This window comes from Falco cherrug, chromosome 11 (genome assembly GCF_023634085.1).
Source record: "Falco cherrug isolate bFalChe1 chromosome 11, bFalChe1.pri, whole genome shotgun sequence".
Lineage (NCBI taxonomy): Eukaryota > Metazoa > Chordata > Aves > Falconiformes > Falconidae > Falco > Falco cherrug.
In genome coordinates, this window is record NC_073707.1 from 9389491 (window position 1) to 9409751 (window position 20261).

The following is a 20261-nucleotide window of genomic DNA, read 5'->3' on the forward strand; positions in this document are numbered from 1 at the left end:
GATGAGAAGCTGACCCAAGCTCACTGAGATAAGCCACACAGCCTACTGAAAGTAACAGGGTAAACCCCCTGGCTCACTGTGGAGTTCAAAAATCACAGCCCCCCTCTTTGTCCCCACCCCCCCCTTCCCCGAGAGGAATGCAAGGCTAACCTCTAACATGGGTAGCCAGAGTGCTAACTGACCTTGCCTTGGTGATACTTACTTCTAGGAATCCTCCTTTGGCCAATCCTCCTGTTTTTATTGTGTGTTTAGTTTCCTCTTTTGTCTCCAGCTTGTACAGCTGAAGCTGAACTCACAGTGTTAGAGGCAGCTTGGCTTAGTAGAGGAAGGTGAAAGCAGCACTGAGAGCATGCCACATTCAGGGGGTTCTTGTATAGGGTAGGATGATCAAGAGGAAGGAAAGCAAAAAATCTCCCTCCTGCTTTCCTCTGCCTCCTTGTAATAGGTTTTTCTTCATTTTGTGTAGTCTGTGAAGCACTTTGGCATTTTCCTTTCCCAGCTGATGTAAATGTATTCCAGCTGCCTTTTGTGCTAACTTTTGGTAGTGAATGCTTCCTTTTCTAAGGCCAGTCCCATCTTTCCACCAAGTACTCCTCCAGGAATACAATCAGAAAATGAAGAAGACTTAGGAGACTTCTCAAAAATAGCAGGTGTGCTTTTAAAATTACAAATTTTTAACCCTATCTTGGGCTGTTTTTTCTTTGTTTGTCGCCATGACTTTTGACCTTAGGGAATTCATTTTATCAGGCTTTTCTCTGATGGTGAGAAGCTTCATATTTTCTTTATCTGTTTAAGTGAAAGCTGAGATTCAGCAGTGATGATTTGATTCCAGTTGCTGAAGCTCTAAACAAAGCATTAACAGTTGTGAAAGCTGAAGTTAGATTGTATTGGCTGTGAGCGCTGGGAACGGAAACCCTGTAATAACTAGGTCAGTTGATAGCTGTGGTGTTGTCTGTGTGCTACCCATTAACTGCACGGCAGAAAGGACCTTAGTAGCTCAAGCAAGTGTTGACTAGTGGTAGCAGTGATCACTATCTGCAGTCTGTCTCCTTCTGTGCCATTGCCAATGCTTATGATGTAATTTTAACCCTTTTTTTTTTTTTTTCTGCCAAGCACCTCCCTTCCTTTCTTCTTCTGTCGGTCTGTTTTTATAGGGCTGCCTAATATTTACAGAATCCCTTGCTCAGGGATTAGGCTGCCAGTGTACTAGCTAGTTTCATTATTTGGACAAGCACCAGGGCAGGACTGAGGTAAATGTTGTGCCTTTGCAAATATAAGGGAACAAACCCAACAGCAGGGAGCTGCTTTCTTGAGCTCTTCTGTCACCCAACACTGCAGCAGCAACACGTTATTTAATCCTGGGGCAACTCCAGCTTACTACTTTATGGTAGCAACTTCCAAATACATTCTTCTTTTTGGCCTTCAGAAACTTGTCCTGGCTGCACTCCTACTGTTTTCACTAAAGAATTACCTGCTAGCTAAATGAACTGCTCAATCTGGGAAGAGCTGAAGGCATGTCTGTTCATGACATGTTTGTCTATCACTTTTAGCTTAAACATACTGAATTGACCTATCCTCTACTAGCTTGAGCTAGCTGCCTGGAATTACTGGCTAAATAACGTATACCGATGGCTTCTGTCACATAGTAAGTTTACAGAGCTACGTAACATCACAGACTACTGCTGGTACATATGTATCTCTGGTTTTTACATGTTTAGCAAACTGAGTCCAGAGACTGCTTTGCATCCTTCCCTGACCTTCTTATTCTGTGTCCTCTGTTACCCATCGATCATGCTCCTTGATTAAATGTTGAGCTGTAGCCAGCACCAGACCGTTTTCAATGGTCTGTTCCCGAAACCAGCATCTCATCACTGTGGCATTTCTGTACTGTACAGCTTGACCATGCCAGGTGAATCTGCCCAGACTGGCCAGGGGTCCTGTGTCCCGTCTTAAAGAGTGCAAGATTCAGGCAGTCCCTGGAAAAAGCCATGGGCATGGGGCCATGATTAAGAGGAGGGTCAGAAGAAACCACAGCTGGGACACCCACCAACAATGGACTGAGAACAAGGAGCCGACACATTCTTAAGGCAAAAGCAGAAACTTAGAAACTTATTTCTGAAAGTTCTTGTTACTTGTTTTGCTTCACACAGTCCTTGTAATTTAGCTAACAGAGCCCTTATGAACCCAGCGAGTCTGAGAGTGTCCAGCGAAGAATAATGGGAGCATGTGGCTGCCTCAGGGAAGAGGCCAGATGAAGACTGAGAAAGAAGATGCTGAGCCAGCTTGGTATCGCATTGAGATCTGGAAACTTCCTCCTCCAGGTAATGAGGAGGTTGCTGAACTTGAAGATGGCAATGACCTTGTATGTATTTCTGACTTGGAAAGGGACTCTTCCCCGAGTGTCCTGTCTCTGCAGAGCTCCCACAAGGCACGTCCTTGTTGTTTGTCTTCTTCCTCTTATTCCAGACCACGTCCATTTTGTGACCACCGGTGTTGCTCCAGGTATGTGTGATCCATGACCAAGTGGCTGCTGTTGGCTGTTCCCCCTTATACTTCCCCCAATGCTGCAAAACTCATCACCAGAGCTGCCTAGGAGCAAGCAGATAACTAGTAAAGCTGAATCCACCCAGCAACGTATTGACAGCTACATCTTCAGACCTCAACACACTTCCTGATGGTTGTGGGAGGGAGCATTCGTTCATCTGAAGTGGCCTGTTCAAAGGTGCTAGCCTCCAACAGGAGGACACAACAGCAGAAGAGGACCCTTGGGAAGTTTTTGAGTTCTACCTGAAGTCCCAACACTGCAATCACTTCCACTGTGCAACCAGATAAACGCCGCAGAAGCAGCCTCACGACGCGGAGTGCCCTGCTGGGGGGCTTACAGCCAGCTGCGTGATGCAGAGGCAGTTCCTTTGTGTGGAAGCAGAGATGGGGACTGCAGCTGGACAGCTGGACACACATAGCGAGGCTCACCTCACCATGAGTTATTTTCTAGCACAATGCAAAGCCTGACATAACCTTGCCAAGCCTGCAAAGTTGCTGGATTTTTGTCTGTGTTTTCAGTACATTAAATACTAGCTTTAAATAGAACCATAGAATCATAGACTCATAGAACCACAGAATGGTTTGGGTCGGAAGGGATCTTAAAGCCCACCCAGTCCCACCCCCCTGCCACAGGCAGGGACACCCCCACCAGCCCAGGCTGCTCCCAGCCCCGTCCAGCCTGGCCTTGGGCACTGCCAGGGATGGGGCACCCACAGCTGCTCTGGGCAGCCTGGGCCAGCGCCTCGCCGCCCTCACGGGGGAGAATTTCTTCCTCATATCTAATGTCCATGTGCCCTCCTTCAGCTTCCAGCCATTCCCCCTTGCCCTGTCGCTACGTGCCCTTATCAAAAGCCCCTCCCCAGCTTTCTTGTCGGCCCCTTTAGGTGCTGGGAGGCTGCTACAAGGTCTCCCCGGAGCCTTCTCTTCTCCGGGCTGAACAACCCCAACTCTCTCAGCCTGTCTGTAGGAGAGGTGCTCCAGCCACTGATCATCTTCGTGGCCTCCTCTGGGCTCGTTCCAGCAGGCCCACGTTCTTCTTCTGCTGGGGCCCCAGAGCTGGACGCAGTGCTGCAGGTGGGGGTCACAAGAGCGGGGCAGAGGGGGAGAATCCCCTCCCTGGACCTGCTGTCGGTCACGCTTCTTGTGATGCAGCCCAGGATGCGGTTGGCTTTCTGGGCTGCGGGCGCACACTGCCGGGTCACGTTGAGCTTCTTGTCCCCCAGCACCCCCAGGTCCTTCTCCTCAGGGCTGCTCTCAATCCATTCTCCACCCGGCCTGTATTGACACAGGGGGCTGCCCTGACGCATGTGTAGGACCTTGCACTTGGCCTTGCTGAACTTCACAAGGTTCACACGGACCCACCTCTCCAGCCTGTGAAGGTCCCTCTGGACGACATCCCTTCCCTCCAGCGTGTGACCGCACCACACAGCTTGGTGTCATCGGCAAACTTGCTGAGGGTGCCCTCAGTCCCGCTGTCCGTGTCGCTGACAAAGATGTTGAATAGCACCGATCCCAGTACGGACCCCTGAGGAACGGCCCTCGTCACTGGTCTCCACTTGGACACTGAGCCGCTGTCGGCAGCTCTTTGAGTGCAGCCATCCAGCCATAGCATGTTCTTATTTTAGCTATGGGGAGACAAATGTGATTTTCATTTCTGAAAATACATCTAGAATTTGTGAATCAGATTTTCTATAAACTGCAAGTTGGCACCTTTGTTTTATCACAGTTGTACCCCTTTTCTGAACCAGCACCACCTTCCATTTCAAAACCTACTCCTTGAGCCTCCTCCTATCCCTCCCTCTGGGCAGCTGCAGTTGGTCAAAGTCAGCCCCCAGCCGTGACTTTTTGAGGGTGACCTGTCTCACCTGCTCACTCTTGAAAAGCACCTCCTTTTTGAGAGTATCGCGGTGTTACTCTGCTAGTGCTGCACTTATCTTCCCAACTTTTGCTCTTAGACTGGTTTTGCTTGTATTTGAAGTCTCTGGGATGTTTCTAGAAGAATTGCTGCTTCCATGTTTTGTTTTCTTAGGGGCAGTGGGATGGCCAGGCATTGTGCTAACAATCCAGATGAGTGACTCCAGACTGTGCTTTCACCTTGTACGAAAGAGAGGTCCCAGCTGACCAGGCTGTAAATGCCAGATTATTTGGGTTCAGCGTTCGAAGTCTGGTTGTCACCCTAATCACATTACTCCCGTGTGTGTTATTGACTTATAGAGGTCAGCAAGCCTTAACCCTGACGTGTGGATGGGCCAGCTGAGCTTGAGAAATCTTTGATCCTCTGCTCATAGGCTTTTCAGGGAGTGGTGTAGGTAGGCTACTATTTAAATCAGCCTTTATTCTATTTGAAGAAGTTGAATTGCAGTCTGGGGGTGCAGTATGGTCACTCCCAAAGCCGCAGGCAGAACGAGCTGAGACATCACTTAGTGCTGTATTTTAAGACCTTATAGCCCAAGATGAGATGCACCCAAGTGAAACTGGAAGGACTGAAGCCCAGGGATGGGGCTGAAGGTAAGAATCATATGAAATGCAGTAGGTGCAGGCCATGGGAGCTGATGAGGGCTGTAACCAGCCTTCCCCATTCAGAACAGTCTTTTCCTTCTCCCTGGAAGAAGGGTGCTCTTTCCTCAGCATTTTGCACCACTACAGATTTTTCGTGCGAACAGACAAGTGCTTCCTTTTTTCCCCCCACCAAGAGAATCAGTTTTTGAAACAAAACAGCGGCAGTTACTTCCATTCCCTGTTGTACGCAAACGGGGAAGGAAATGTGATTCTTGCAAGTTGGTTTCTACTAGAAGTGCCCCATTTTCTTTTAACTTAGTCCTGAATTGCTCTTTAAAAGATTTTGCCAGTGTTACTCACAAAGAGGTTCTGTCATCAGCATCAGACTCCCTCCTGCTTCAGTTTATGTAACTAACAAGATGCTTGGGTCACTTGTCTAGTGCTGGCTGCCATGCCACCCATTTGAATTTAAAAGCATCTTCTCGGTATTATTAGTTAATGGCTGTTTATGCACAAATAATTCTTCTTCTAAGTAAATTATACCTTTGATCTCCATAAGTGGACACGGCCCATGCTAGGAGAAGTAGAGGCCTGTTGTCCTCCGTGAGATTTTGATCTTGTATTCTTCCTGCACCTTCATCTGCTACTGCAGCCAGGCTCTGGCGTCCGGCATGTCACGGTAAGAAATGCAGCTTCAGTGGGAAGTAACTGCACTATAGTTCAGGCCCTTGTTCCACGGCTTGATAAAACATGACCACCAAAGCAGCTCTTGAAATGAAGGAGAGCTGTTCTGCTTGGCAAGGGCTGGGAAATGGAGGAAACTGCCATTTATAGTGAATTATGTGGAGGTCTGTGCTTTAGGGCATGCTTGATGTTAATGGTAGGGACATCGGCTGGACTGAAACTTCAGCTCTTGAGTCTTTTCACAGAATACGCTAAGTGGCCCTGTGAACTGCTGGCAGCGTGACCCCAGCCCATGGGAAACAAACCTAGTCTCGGATTGTACTGAAGTCTAAAGCAATGCTGACTTCTATTTTTCACTGAGGCTTGTCGATCTCAGCCAGTTCTGCGGACACATACCTAACTGATGAGTTCACACTCCGAGTGACGCTCCAGAGCTGTGACCAAATTTTGCTTTGCTTTTTGGACTGCCTGAAGCTTAGAAATGCTGGCCCCAGCATCAGTGCGGTCCTTACAAGCCTCGTGATGGGCTTTGGCTAGTTTGCAGCACAGATTTTCTTCTCGGGTTGTAAAGACTCTCAGCCTGTTACTTGGGAAGACTGTAAGAGGAAAAGCCAACACGATGCTCCGTGTGCTCCGTACCCGCACCACCTGCTGACTGGCCTCGGGCTCCTGTGTTCCCGTCTCTGCAGCATTAGGTCTATTGGACTAGAAACCCACATGGACCCAAAACAAAAGAAAATGTTCAAGTGAAGCTCAATCAGAACAGGCTAAAGCCAAATGAATCTTTTTTGCCACAGGTCGTAACAGGGGAAGGGAGCAGGACATTTTACAAGAGGGAGTTGGCATTTTGTGTGGTGCACACAGCAGCTCACAGAATCAGTCATTTCTTTTGACCACAGTATGAGATAGTTCCTGCTGGTGGCTGGTGTGGGGTCATTTACCACCGTGTCTTATTATGCAAAAAATAAGGGTGCCTTTGGAAAATATTGCTCGTCTTGGAACATGAGTTTTTCACTCAAAAGCCAAAATTTATGTAATTAATTCTTGTCTCTCCTTTCCTGACTTAATGAAGGGCAGAATCAGTCTGCTCCCTGGCAGCTGACTTCTGACAGCTCAGCCTTGCTCGATCTGGGGGAAAGAAGCAAACTGGAAAGAAACAGAATTTTACACGTTTTCAATAAATAAATACATAACTTTTGGTCAAAGTGCGATTTGACTTAATACACTGCCACACATGCTCTTCTGTACAAAGCCAATACATACATCTGTGTGATTTCCAGTTTATTTTTTTCCTCCACAGCTATTTTGTTTTGCTCACAGCTAACCTTTCGATGCTCAACTTGACAGTGGGAGGAATGGCAAACGTCTGATGAACGTGAACGCTAGTTTAAAAAATTGATGATAGCACTCAGCTAGTTCCACGTCATTGTTACAGCAGCTGAAGTTTCAGCCAGTTTTAAAATACTGTTAAAAACCTGAGCTTTTGCAATTTTTCAGCAGGGTGTCTTAATTGTCGCTTTTGCAAGAAATGTAAACTTGTGTGAAACTGGTCTTCGGGCAGTGTCGTCAGCTTTCAAGACAATTCAACATTAGTTATAGAGGAAGGGTGTTTAATCTTACCGCTGCACGGTGTGAGCCAGGGAGCTGGGGAGCGTGGAGGAGCCCTGCTCCACAGCTCCCACCTCCCTGCAGCCTGTGGAGCAATGAAGTTGGCACATTGTTAGCTAAGTAGCCAAGCAGGTGAAAAAATATTAATCTGAACAGATATTATGCTGTAGAAATTTACTTTTTGCTAATTATTGCTAGTAGTAAAAATCGTTATTGTTACGTAACTGAATTATGAATGACCTAAAGTTAGAAACAGCGTCGGTGAGTTAATATTCTTATGCAAATAAAGGTATTGCATGAAGTGTGATGATTTAAAATATGAAAAGAGGAAGTGCTGAAAAAGTTGTAGTATTTCCTGATGAGGAACGGAAATTATCTGAGTATGCTTTAACTGCCTTCGTACTGAATTTGAAGGTGTTGTGCTGTGAGGAGCCTGTGCGTTTGCTTGTTTGTTTTTTAAGCTGCTCAGAGTAATCTTAGCTTAGCAGAGCCACAACTTTCCGACTAGGAATACAGCAGCTTCCTGGCAGCTGTGGCCAGAAAAACACATTACAATGTTCTAGCCCAAGCCCTCCTCCTCCTGCGGGATGAAGGCCAGGCGGTCCCATGCTCTGTGAGACCCGTGCCCCAGGCTCTGCAGTCCCCAGCTCCTGGGCAGCGAGGGCTGCAGCCCGCTCCCCGGGTGCTCCTCCAGTGCCGCCTGGGTGCCCACCGACCACCCCGCGGGTGGGCACCCCAGTGGGGCCGAAAGCTCTGCGGCTGGACGCACCAAGACTGGCGTTGGCTTTAGCCTCGGTGGCCAGCAGGCAGCTCAGCCAGGCTAGGGAGCCCATGCTGGCCGTGCCACACTGCCGGTAAGCCGTGGTTTACCCAGGGCAGGGAGCGCGGGCAATACGTGCTTGGGGAAGCTCGCAAGCACCGGTTGGCTTGCAGCGTTGTCATACCCCAAAGCCTGCCGCTGCTGCAGACCTTGGTGGCGAGCAGCAGCCATGAGTCCCGGGAGGTGCTGTGAGGGCTCCTCAGTAGCTGTCGGGTCCGGGGCTGTGCAATCCGTCAGGGAAGCTGTCTGGAATGTAGGGCATTGGGACAGCTGCGCCAGGCCAGGCGAGGAGCGCAGGAACGCGCAATGCTTTGGGTTTGGAAAGCGTGACAGATACTTGCGCTGGCTGGTATCAGGGCCAGGAGGTGGAGCCCAGCGCGGTGGCTGCGTTAAGTGTTCCCGAGCGTCGGGGCAGGAGCCGAGGCGCGTCCAGCTACGTGTGAAATTTGGGAGGTGTGACATTGGAGAAAGAGGGGAGCAAAGTCACCTTAGACTTGAGAAAGCAGGTAACTTTTACAAGTTTGTCACTTCTCATTTTAGAAATTTTCGACTTTAGAAATGCTACTTTAATTTTTCTGCCAGTCAATATTGATTTAAAAAAAACCAACAAAACATTTTCCCATTATAAAGAGAATGAAGAGTTTTGATATTCCAATGCCATTTCCATGGTATCTGCCCAGGGGAAAGAGAGAGGAGCTTCAGAATTTCATACTCTTCTTAGTGTGTTTCTGTGGTAGAAAAAAGATGGGCATTATTAGGTTTATGTAGTTTTGGGAGGAAAAAATATAAATATAGCAAACTTCTAAAGAAATGAGACATGCATTTGCCTTTTTATTGCTTCCTGCCTACAGTAATGACATGTTCCTCATTTCAGTTCTCCTCCCCTTTTAAGATTACAAAATGTTATCTCCTATACATAAACATGTTAATAAAAAAGGCCAAGAAAGCCTGTCATACCATACGTAGTATTTTACACCTTCCATTTTTGTTTCAAGGTTCAGTACAGTGCAGACGTATGCCAGAAAAGTCTAGTAGCCAGCTGTGACAAGACGGAACAACCTGTTTATTCTCAGAAGCTCACCGACCAGCCGATGTGAGCCTTACAATCATTTCTGTGTACCGATACTGGTTATGAATAGGTTGGGTAGGGTAGGCTTAGGATCAAAGAGGAAACCGCAGATTTCACAATGGTTTCTTGGCAAAACAACGTGTTGATTTAGCTGCTGCACTGGAATCTGCAAACCTTCATTAGTGTGTTTTTCCTGGGATTACTTTGGCTACCGTTTTCTTTCCTGTCTTCCTGTGACAAAGCTTTGTCCAGGACCAGAGATCTGAAGTGGCTTTAGTCTGGCTTAGAATTTCAACTGAGCAGAGACCTTTCCTTACAGAAACACGCAGTTCTTTTCCATAGGAGTATTTCAGGCTCAGAAACAGTCCCGTTTTAGACCTCCAGGCAGGTGCTCAAAAGCTTGTTTACAAAGGAGGGAGCGACCGGGGTGTTGATCGAGGCTGGGATTTTGGGTGCCACTCCGGAGCAGCTGTATCAGCACGGCAGCTGCCGCCACATCCCTCCCCAAGCATCCATGCCCAAGGCAGCCACGACTTTTGCACAAGGCAGCAGCGTTCAGGCTGGGAATTCCAGGCTGGTGGGTCCCACCGGTGGGTGCTGGATAGCAGGGGGGCTCTTTTCTGTGCTGCTCTGCTGGGTGCAGGAAGCCTGGGATTTGAGGACAGATTTCCCAGTTGTCCTTCTGGCATCCCACGATTCCTCCATCCTCTGAGAGCCGAGTCCTGTCAGTCAGCTTGGAGAGACACCGTTTTGCACCGCAGTGCCAGTAACGGCGAAGCAGCTGCTTGTGTCTTGGAAAGCTGGTGCTGTGCCATTCAGCGCGTCTGGCTGCAAGCAGGGGTTGGGGGGAAATCGTGGAGCTCCTGGTGACCTAACCCTCCCTGGGTTAACTTCACCTGGTGAAGCTTTGTTGATGACCAAAGTGAAGGGGTACCCAAAATTATAAGATGGCAAAAGTCATCTACTGATCTGCCCAAGCATCACCCCGGAGGCGCAGCAGCAGTAGACTAGGCGAGGACCTCCTCGGCACGCAGGGTGGCTGCACGGCGGCTGGAACCTCAGTGTCCCAGCCACTGTCAGGGCGAGCAAGGGTGTCCATCCAAGCCAACCCACTTGTGAACTTAGGATCAATTCCTCAGCCTGGTGCCAGAGGGGTGTGTACAGCACCAGAGGAGCTGGTGGCACGGATCTGGGAGCAGGGAGGTCACTGGGAGCTTGGCAAGCGTGGGATTCCCAAAGGTGGAAGAGTGGCAGGCACACGCCAGTTCAGGGTTTTTTTTGAAACCTGCCTTGTTTTCTGCTTCACTGGCAAACAAAGCTTTTCACAGTCACTTGGGTTGGAGAAAGGATTTATCTAACTTGTGAAGCACCTGAAGGTCTTGGAGGTGAAGAGGTGCAATGCTCCTGGCCGTCACTTGGTCCCAGCATTGGCAAATGGTTTGAGGAGGGAGCTGAAGTGCGGCTGAAGGGCAGAGCTGGAGCTCTGCAGCAGGGAGCTGCAGAGAGGGGGGGCCTGTGGCACAGGGACGTGTGAGAGAGCACTCGGTGAGAGAGCACTCGTGAGAGAACACTTCACGTGAACGGTTGTGGGGCTGTGGTTGGACTTGAGGTTACAGGGCTGGGTGGGAACGTGGCGATTCCGCCACATCAGCTTGGGGAACTGTTTTTGCAGGTACCTGCCTCGCTCTTTCACTCGGTCACTGGCTGCATGTGTGTCTGTGCTGTTCTGCAAGAACAGCTCCCGCCAAGGCTTCGCCTGTGTGGCCAACAATTTTTATTTCTTTGCTTCTTATTTCTCCCTGAAGAGAAGAACCAGACAAACCCCAGCAGACTCTCTTATCTCCCCTAGTTAGGCATTGGTTTCATGTGTCTCAATACTGTTAAAAAGAAATAGTTCAGTGTTTATAGCAGCGGTGGTGCAACGTTCATTCCTCTCAGCTCTGCAATTACACTCCCAGGCTTGGGAAATGGGAGATACTGGGTGGAAAAATGAGACACACACTTTCTGCACAGGAGCGCTGTTGGCACTGGCCTTGTTTAGAGGTGCTGACAGCAGCGAACGGCTACTGGGATGAGTGGGAAGAGAGGGGATTTGCACGGGTCAGGAACATGGGCTGGCCAAGTGAGGATGGGGGCTACGCAATGCTAATTGCAGGGCTGAATTAGCGAACATGTTATTGATGTTCTTCCCAGGTGGCTTTTGTGCCTAAGTGAAGTACACCCTCTGTCATCCCAGCGTCCCCACGGCTGTGATCCCAGTGTCCCCACGTCTGAGCAGGAGTGAGCCCCGAGCATGCAGGCAGTGGGACAGTGCCCAGCACCCAGCCCAGCACCAGCCATGCGGATCGGGCATGGCGTGGGGCTCCAGAGGGTGCCCCGTTTCACTCCCCGTGGCAGGGCCCGCACTCATCCTGCCCCTCGCCACTGCGGACGCACGCCCAGGGAAGCACTGCCGGCCTGAGCAAAGGGCTGGGACGCGCAGCACGCGGGGCCAGAGGGAAGGGGGATCTACAGAGTCAGCCAAGAGGCCGGGAAAATGGAAATCCTGAGTAAGAGGTGCCTGGGGAGAGGGGGTGCTGGTTTGCCAGGGCCCTTCGCTGTTCAAGCGCCAGCACAGCAGTCTGTGTGGCAGAGGACGTTCCCTGGTGTAGCTGCTGTTTCCAACAGGTGATGGGAAGGGGAGAGGCTGCAAGGGGCCAGCCCTGGAAAAGTGCCTTCCACCCCGAATGCTCGTACCTGCTGATGATCCCACAGGGCAGCTCAAGTCGGGGTGGCCCACCGGGCTTTCGGGAGGATGATAGTGAGAATCTGCTCAAAGTCAAGGGGAGGATTTTAGCAAGTTTTGGTGTGTTCTCTGTAGTTCTTTAAGAAGTCTTTTACCAAGCGAAGAGACTTTGCTGTACTTTCATCGAAATCCAGCCTCTTCTTTTTAATGCTATTTCCATACACCTCTTCCTTTTCACTTACTGCACCTTAGCACTTTTTCCTGGTGTACTGAAAAAGCAAGTTCCTCAATGGTTACTGAACTCACTCTTCTCTTCCTCACAAATTTTTAACATCACCTTTCCCCTTGCTCAGTACTGACTGTTGTTTGTAATCCTGCTGAATGGCTTCTGTCATTACGTTTTGTGCCTGCTTGCATCAGGCTCTGCAATGATGTTGTCACTCAACACCACCTCTTTCTTTTTGAAGACTTCTGTCCACTACAACTTTGTCTAGCAATGCCAGAACCTGTTCCCCCTCCTTGTGCTGGGAAGGATTTGTTTCATCTCTGCTCCACTCCTTGCACAGCTCCTCATAACGTTCCTTATGTTGCTTATTAATTGTCAGTCATTATCCTGCACTCATCTTAAATGTCTAAATTCTGTCTTTTAGCCAGTGATAAAATCCACGTTGCATTCAGGGTTTTTAATGTTGTTCGCTAGTTAATGTTGCTCTTCTCTCTGATCAGCGATCAGGGTAAGGGACAATCGGGGTAAGGGACAATCGGGGTAAGGGACGTGGCACACAGGCTGTCCTCTCCCCCCGTATTCTCCTGCAGCTTCCTGCTCTCAGTTGCCGCGGCTCACCTGCATCTCTTCCTTCCTTCAGCTCCCAGCCCTTCCCCGGGCTGGGTAGGATAAGTGTCCGTTAGCAGTAATTAGCTACTAAAAGAAATCACGGACTTTCTTTAGTTGATTTCTTCATTTTACTTGAAAACCATCTGGGTTATGCTTAATTTTAGAAAGATCCAGGCAGCAGCTACAACGCTCCTCACAGCAGAGAAAAATTCTCAGGAGTGTACTGGCACACCGCTTTCCAAAATAGTTAGTCTTGATTTGGAGGAATGCACTGACCCATTTAGGCGGCACAGTGCGTCGTGGAAATGTGTCTGAAAAGTGCCGGATGGTGGTGGTGTTCAAATGCAACGCCACCAGAAAAACACATGAACTGTTGGGTGGATGCATGCCAACATTTTCACGCAGACTTCTAATTTTAGGCTTTAACCTTTGGGTGCCCCAAAGATGCCTTGAAAATCTGCAAAATCACTGACCTCTTCAAAAAAAATTGGCCTAAATGTTTTACAAGTACTTGACATTGTTAAAAAAAGTATTAACAAAGCTTTATAGAAATGAGTAATCTTTAATAATTGGCTTCAGCTTCTCAGGCAGCATGTAACTGCTTATTTTGAGAGAAATGCTTGGTGCAGCTTGAGCAGGAACAGCCAACCCCCCTGCCAGCAGAGGAATGAAGACCAATAGGATGTAGTAGCAATTCAGGTATCCTTAATTTCAGACATCCTTGGTGACGGTGGCTTTCAGAACTGGAAGTGCCTGGATGTGACTGCACGCATACATGTGCACATTATGAAACAATTGATTGCTCAATGAGTGTTTTTAATTAGTATTTTCCTTTTAAATGCTCCATTTACCCCCTTCACACAAGGTATTTTTGCCACGTGCAGGTTTTATTGGAGTAAACATACTCCATCCAGATAGCTCCTTCAAGCCAGTTCAGAAGTATCTTGACCCTCTTTCAGTTTTTTCCTTCCAATGACGCATTCCTTTAATCCCGCTGATGTTTTCTGAAGTGAACTCTGCACAGTCATATTGACCCCAAGAGTTACAGACGAGAGGATATATCAGATAAGAGATCCATTTTAAGCAAAACATTCTTCTACAGTCATATACTTTTTAGATTTAATGTCTTTGTAACAAGTAAGACTTTGGGTTATGAATCTTTATCTTCAGTGGGTGGAATAAGTTATTGCAACATAACTGTACTATATGAGGTGAGCTGCCTGCTGATTTTCTCTCAGCTTTCTGTTGTTTGGGGTCCTTTTTCCAGCCAGAGGATGAAAAATTGACCGAATGGTCTCACTTCTAATTAAATCTGTTATGCATTTCTGAGTTTTAGCTGAGCAGGAAAACGGTTGCAGGTTTCATTTGTTTAAGATCTTCATGAAAACAATTTACATGCCGAAATCAATTGCCATGTTCAGTCTATTTTCAGAAATGTAGCCTTTTAGTTAGAAATCCGAACTGTTCTGCAAAGCTGCAGTTTACCTGACCCCAGGGAAAAGCAGAGCTCATTTAGCCTGCAAAAATCTGAGACTGGCTTGCTCCAGAGAGGATCGGTCCTGGAGTCCAGACGAGGATCGGTCCTGGAGCCCTGGGCATGTGCTGCTCTTGGAATAGTTTCAGTCAAGGAGCACCATCAGCTACCGTGAAGAGCACAGGGCTGGCACCCACTGCCCGGGGAGGCAAGAGGAGGAGTATCCCGAGGTCAGCAGATCGTGTAGGTTCACTAAAAGGTGAAGATGTATTATGCCTGGGATTGACACCTAATATATAGGAGAGCAGAGTAGGTGGCAGCTAATAAAAGAATTCTTCCTTCCCCTGGGCACTCAGGGGCAGGAGGGAGAACTCATCCTTCTAGGAAGGCGAGCGGCAGCCAGTTACCTGCCAGCATCAGCTCCACGACGTTGCATAAAGCCTTGTTTAGTACCTGGTAATGATCTTAATTTAAGCATGCACATCCCTGCCCTCGCCTCGCTACTCTGCATGAGGGACTTGCAAGTTTGCTTATGCTAAAGGGCAGAGCAAAAATAAATTTCCATACTCCCAGGCATGTTCCATCAGCCTGTGTTGGAGCATGGGCCGGTGTCCAAATACTTTGGATATGAAGCGAATCTGGGCTGCAGGACAGGCTCAGACCTGCTCTCGAAATTGCAGGGCGATGACACCAGGGTCCCGCTTTGCTATCTGCAGTTGAGCCGCTGCCACTGCTGCGGCCCCCAGCCGCCCTCCCCGGCTTCTCCGGGGGCTCCCCTTTCGGCCACTGCGGAACAGGGACCAGTGGGAAGCTTTGCCGGTTGGAAATGGGGTGGTAATTGGGTGAAGCTGGGGCTCAGGTAGAGAAAGGCCCTCGTTTGATGGGGTTTGGGGGTGTAACAGTCTCCGGTTTGGTCATGTAGGCTGAAGAGGTGCACTGGGACTTGTGGCACTTGTCAGTCTGGGAGGTGGCTCGTGTTGGGGGGTCCTCGGGCTGGCGGCAAGGGCCCCCCGGCCATGAGTGCCGGCAAGGGTCCCCTCGCCAAGGGTGCCGTCCGAGGCCCCGCTGCCTCACGGGGGGGACGACCGGGACCGGGCCTCCGCGCGTCCCCCGGGCCGCAGCGCCGCTGGGGGCTGGCCCGGCCCCTCCGCCTCCCTCGGCCGTTCGCCCCCGGTCCCACCGCGGCGAGACGCGCCGCGGGGCCCGGTGCCCGCGGCCGGCAGGGAGCGGAGCGGCGGGAGCGGGCGGGGCCGGGCGGGACTACAGCTCCCAGGGCCGCGCGGAGCCGGTGACATCATGTGCGGTGGCTGCGAGGTCACATGCCCCGCCGGCCCCTTTGTTTTGAGCGGCGCTGGCAGCGCGACCAGCGGCGGCGAGGCCCGAGCGCACCGCACCGCTCCGCTCCTGCTCCGCTCCCAGCCGCCCCGCTCCCACCGGCCCGGCCCCGGCGGCAGCTCCCGCGGGGCGCAGCGCGGCGGGGCCGCTCCCGGCTGTGAGTGCAGGGCTGCGGGCCGGGGGCGCGGGCGGCGAGGGGCCCCGCGGCGGGCCGGGGGCGCCGGGAGGAGGGCGCGGGGTGCCGGCGGGGCGGCGGCCGGTGCGCGGGGCCGGCCGGGACCGTTAGGCACCGCGGCGGGAACAGTGCATCGCGTCCCGGCCCTGCCGGGCAGCGCGGGGCGATGGCGGGGCAGGGCCGTTGGCAGCGCCGGTGCCCCGGGACCTGTCGGCTCTGCGCGTGTGTGTGCCCCCGGCCGGGGCGGTGCGGGGCTGGGCTGGGGGGTCCCGGGGCGCCCGCGGCAGTTTCGTAACGCGGGTCTCCCCCGCGCCCCTCTGTGCCCCCCGGCGGCGGCGGCGGCAGCGGTAGCGGGGGTGGTGTCTCAGCGGCCGCTGATTGGGCGGGCGGGCGGGGGGAGGCGGGGCCTCAGCGCGGGACCGCCCGGGGATTGGGCAGGGTGCGGGGGGGCTGTCGCTAAGGCGGCCCGGGGTGAAGGTGAGCTGGAGGGCGCGCGTGCGCGCGGCGGCCGCGGGCCGGGGGGCGGCGCCATGGCGCAAGCGCTGCCCGTCACCGCAGGGGGGGCGGGGCGGCCCGGCCCGGCGGGCGGCGGGAGGGGCGGGAGCGGGGCGGACCGCGGCGGGGGCGGCCGGGCTGTGCGGGCGGCCGCGGGGCCGGCTTAGGCCCGTGCCCGCGGGAGGCGGCGGGGTTGCGCCCTCGCGGCCCGTACCTCCGGACGCGGCCATTTTGTGCCGGTGCCCCCTGTCCCCCGCCGCTGCCCGCGCGTGCTGCTGCCTGTCACTTGCTGGCTCCGGGTCCCCGCGCGCAGCACCGCGGGGCAGCCTCGGGGCGCTGCGGGGTGAAGCCGCGGGGGGTCCCGGGGCGCCCCTGGCCGTGCCCCCCCTTCCCCGCCCCGGGCCGTGCCGTAGCGCCGTGTGCGCGCCGCAGGGCGCTCGGGCCGGGGAGCCCCGGGGCCCCTCAGGGCGGCTGGCGGCGCCCCCCGCCCCCCGCGGCGGTTTGGGGGTTCAGCGCGTGGCGCGGTTGCGGTGACCAGCCGGGGGTGCAGCCGCTGGGGGCGTGTCCGGGTGTTTGGTTGTTTTTTCTTTGAACAGACTCGCCGTGCAGAAAAACAGCAGAGAAACCCGGGGGGGGGGGCTCTTTCCCACCCCCCACCCCCCCCCCCACCCCCACCCCCCGATCGCTGTTGCGCAGCGCTTTTGCTTCCCCCCCCCCGGGGGTGCTTCAGCGCAGTCCCCTGCGGACCCGCGCGCCCTGCGCCGCTTGCTTCGGGTTTGGTTTCTTGTACCCAATAACCGCCAGTGCCGTGTCCGAATCGGCTCCTGTTTTTCCTGGGTGATTTCTGAGGACAGTTGGCTTCTTGTGTGTGTCATTAGCTTGGTTACTCTTCAGTTTTGGCATTCGAAGTATATATTTTTTTAATCAAAACAGTGTCTTACATTGGAATAAAAAACTTGCGTGCAACTAACTCCTGTCGATCCTGTTGTTTATTAGTCAGTCTTCTTAAAGACTTCATCCTGAAGGCATCCAAATGCTCAGTTGCTGTTGTAAAACAAGCAGATTTTTTTTTTTAAAGTCCTTTAAAACCAACAACTTCTTGGTTTTTGGTTGTTTTTTTTCTGATGATACAAAGATAGAAGAAGGAAAAACAAATGCTCTGTTTTGCGGAGGAGGGAAAGGTTATGCCCCTCCCCCCCTCCTTCCTCTCACAAGAAAACAAGGGCAGCACGTGCTGGGGTTGCAGTGGGGGCACCGGGGGTTTTGCTCCGCAAGATCTGCTCTGCCTCTTGCGGTAAGCAGCCATCTGAGAGCGGCACATCTGCGGTGGCGTGAGCTGAAATCACAGATCGAACAGCTCCAACCCCAGTTACGGTTCCCACGCTGCAGGACAAAAATACCATTTCTTTTACTAAGTTTGGTCGCGTTACCTCGGGGGTGCCGGTACTGATGTGCTGCCAGGTAATAGCAGGCGTGACTGGCCCGCCAGCTGCCGCGCTGGCTCAGCCGTGCCCCAGTGCTGGGGCTCCTGCCCTTCCCCGGGGCAGCGATCCCAGCGCCTCCTCTTCTCCCTTCGCAGACGGACACCGATCCGGCCACGGACACCGATCCGGCCGCGCCAGTGCGGGTGCGGAGGCGACGCGGCAGCGGGCGCGGGGTGGAAGCCACCTCCGCTGGCAGCAGCAGAAGCCCAGCTCGGCTTCAGGTACTCTTGAAACTGCCCCCTGAGGGCGAGCCAGCCGTGGAGGCAGCGCTGGGGCACACCTGATGACGAGGTTTTACCCAGGGCCTCGCCCCAGCCCTGGCTGCGTGGTGCCTCTGCTCCTGGCGGTTCTGCTAACGGACCGGGGGAGTTGGGTGGCGCAGAAGTGGCACTAAAAAGCTCTTCCAGGAGGCTGCCGGCCGGTGCCAGAGCTGTGGGTGAAGGGAGAGGGGTAAAACCCATGAGGATGTTGCTGTGGAGGAAGGAGGAGTTTAGCGCAACTTGAAAAGTAGTTTGCATAGGAGGATTTACTGGGAGAGGCTGTCGGGGCAAACTTTTTATAGAGCTCATTTACCGGCTTCTGAATTGGGCTCTCAGATTATTTCTGGGGAACGTCTTGTGTAGACAAGCCTGCAGATAATACAGATTAAGGAAATAAGAGGAACCTGGTCTTCTGGTGAACCCAGCCTAATTTATAGAGATACGCAGGTAACATCGTGCTGGAGCCATGTAAATTTGTGAAGCATTTTTAAAAGCTGTTGATAGAAAGTGTGACTTGTCTTTCCTTTCCAGCTGTTTCAGTAGGTAGTCTCTGATGTGCTTAAGGTCTGTCCTTGCTGACCCTGGCTCAGCCAAGCAATCCAGTGCATTTTGTATTTTTTTGATACAATAGTTTCAAATTGTATTTAGGGGAGTTCAATTGAAATTTAGGGGAAATTTCTTCTGTTTTTCTTTTGCTTCATTTAAGCTTACTGAAGAGATCTCAATGTTAAATTCTGCAATTAATAGGTTCTTTAAAATGCAGAGTCTGTAGGCACGTCTAAGGACCTTTATATCCACGGGAGAGGTAGGCAGGTGTATCTCTGGAGCGTGTGTCCCTCCTTTGGGCACTAAACGGTGTGGCATCAGGCACAGATTCCCCTTTGCCTTTCCAGCTTTGGGGCTGAAATGTGGGGCTGTCAGCTGGAAGTGGTGACATTTTAAAACTGCCAGAGCAAGATTTGCAAGAAGGCCATATGTATGTCTGAGAGAGCTGAACATGTGATAGTGTTACTGGTAGTCTTTATAAAAGGACTTGAGCAAACCTACAGAAGTAATTAACTGGATAGAAATCAAAGCCTAGGGCATTAAAAAGCAGTAATTTCTGCCATGGACTGTTAACTCTTTTTCCTTTTTATTCTTTTATTTGTGAATTTGCAGTATTTATCCCCTTGATTAGTTTTTGCTGCATGGATTTTTTTTTTTTTTTAGTCTCACATTTCTTTAAACCATTGGGACATTAAAAAAAAAAAGTCATTTGCTGACTGATGTTCTGTTGTTCCAAGCTTAAAGAAGTCGTTGCTTCCTTCAGTGAGCAGTCTTAACTCAGAGCCCTTATTTCCATTTATTGGTGATTGCATCATATAGTGTCGTCTTAAGTCTCCTAACATAATGAGAAAGATTTAATCTTGAAGCTTCTTTTGCTTAGTTGCTGTGTTTTGCCCTTTCATGCAACATGCCCCTGTCTTGTTTCTGATTTCAGGCTGACTTTGCTTAGGAAAGCTCCATTAGCTTTAATGAAGTTCTTCTGATTGAAATCTCTGACACTGGAGTCAAGCCTTTAGGCTTTATATTCTGATTTTCATGGCTGCATTTTCCATTTCTGCTGCTGATGCTTCATTTCTGCCCACATTCTCATGCGGAATAGCATGGGATTGATTGCAGATAAAGGTCAATGTCAGGGTTAGTGTGGTAGCAGCAGAGCCGGTAAGGAGGTGGTGGTGGTTCGTGGTTTTGTTTTTTTGTCCAGCCTGCGTCATGACAGGGTAAAATGGTTGTGAAATACACTGGATAGAATATCAGCTACAGATTAGACTGTCCATTTATGTCCTGTTAAAATCTCTCTGAAGCGATCTGTTACTGGATAGGCTACTGGATAGGCCCATTGCGACAGTGTTTTTCAGGCATCAAAGTGACAACTGATCCTTTCTAATTCAATTAAAATTAAATATTTTGCAGGGTAAATGAGCCATACCAAGATTCTATTTTGTAAATACATGTAAAAAAATTTATATGGCAAATGATAGTTTTAAAACCTCTTTTCTCAATGAGTAAATGTACAGCGCATGTTTTTTTCTTACTCTTTGTTAAGATGGTGCCTTTTAAAGGTGCTGCGTAAAAAAGCGTGTTCATTGTGTTCTATATTAAGCGATGATGTAGCCAGACTTGGATTGGGTAATTGCAGCTCTAAAGATGCTAGCACGTCAGGAAATGAAATTGCTGTCGGCAGCTGACGTTTACTGACTGTGTTAGTGGG

At 51.1% G+C, this 20261-nt stretch overlaps 1 protein-coding gene and 1 long non-coding RNA gene across 5 annotated transcripts in view; one reads left to right on the forward strand and one right to left on the reverse strand.

Annotated features, from left to right (window-relative positions):
• Positions 1 to 8540: 8540 nt before the first annotated feature.
• The window catches only part of KLHL24 (kelch like family member 24), a 30025-nt gene continuing 18304 nt past the window's right edge, over positions 8541 to 20261 (forward strand). The window contains exons 1-2 of one of the 4 annotated variants that reach the window (XM_055723443.1): positions 15582 to 15750; positions 17843 to 17968. The gene's annotated coding sequence lies outside the window, so the exon portion shown is untranslated. Of the gene's footprint in view, positions 8662 to 15581; positions 15751 to 17024; positions 17725 to 17842; positions 17969 to 20261 lie in introns of those variants that run through there. The other 3 variants (XM_005441673.4, XM_027808966.2, XM_055723444.1) reach the window with 3 other exon arrangements.
• LOC114016523 (uncharacterized) lies at positions 8778 to 10909 on the reverse strand. Its single transcript, XR_003561011.2, has 2 exons — positions 9113 to 10909; positions 8778 to 8883 (listed from the first exon to the last, which is right to left on the reverse strand). It is a non-coding gene; the product is annotated as an uncharacterized LOC114016523 (long non-coding RNA).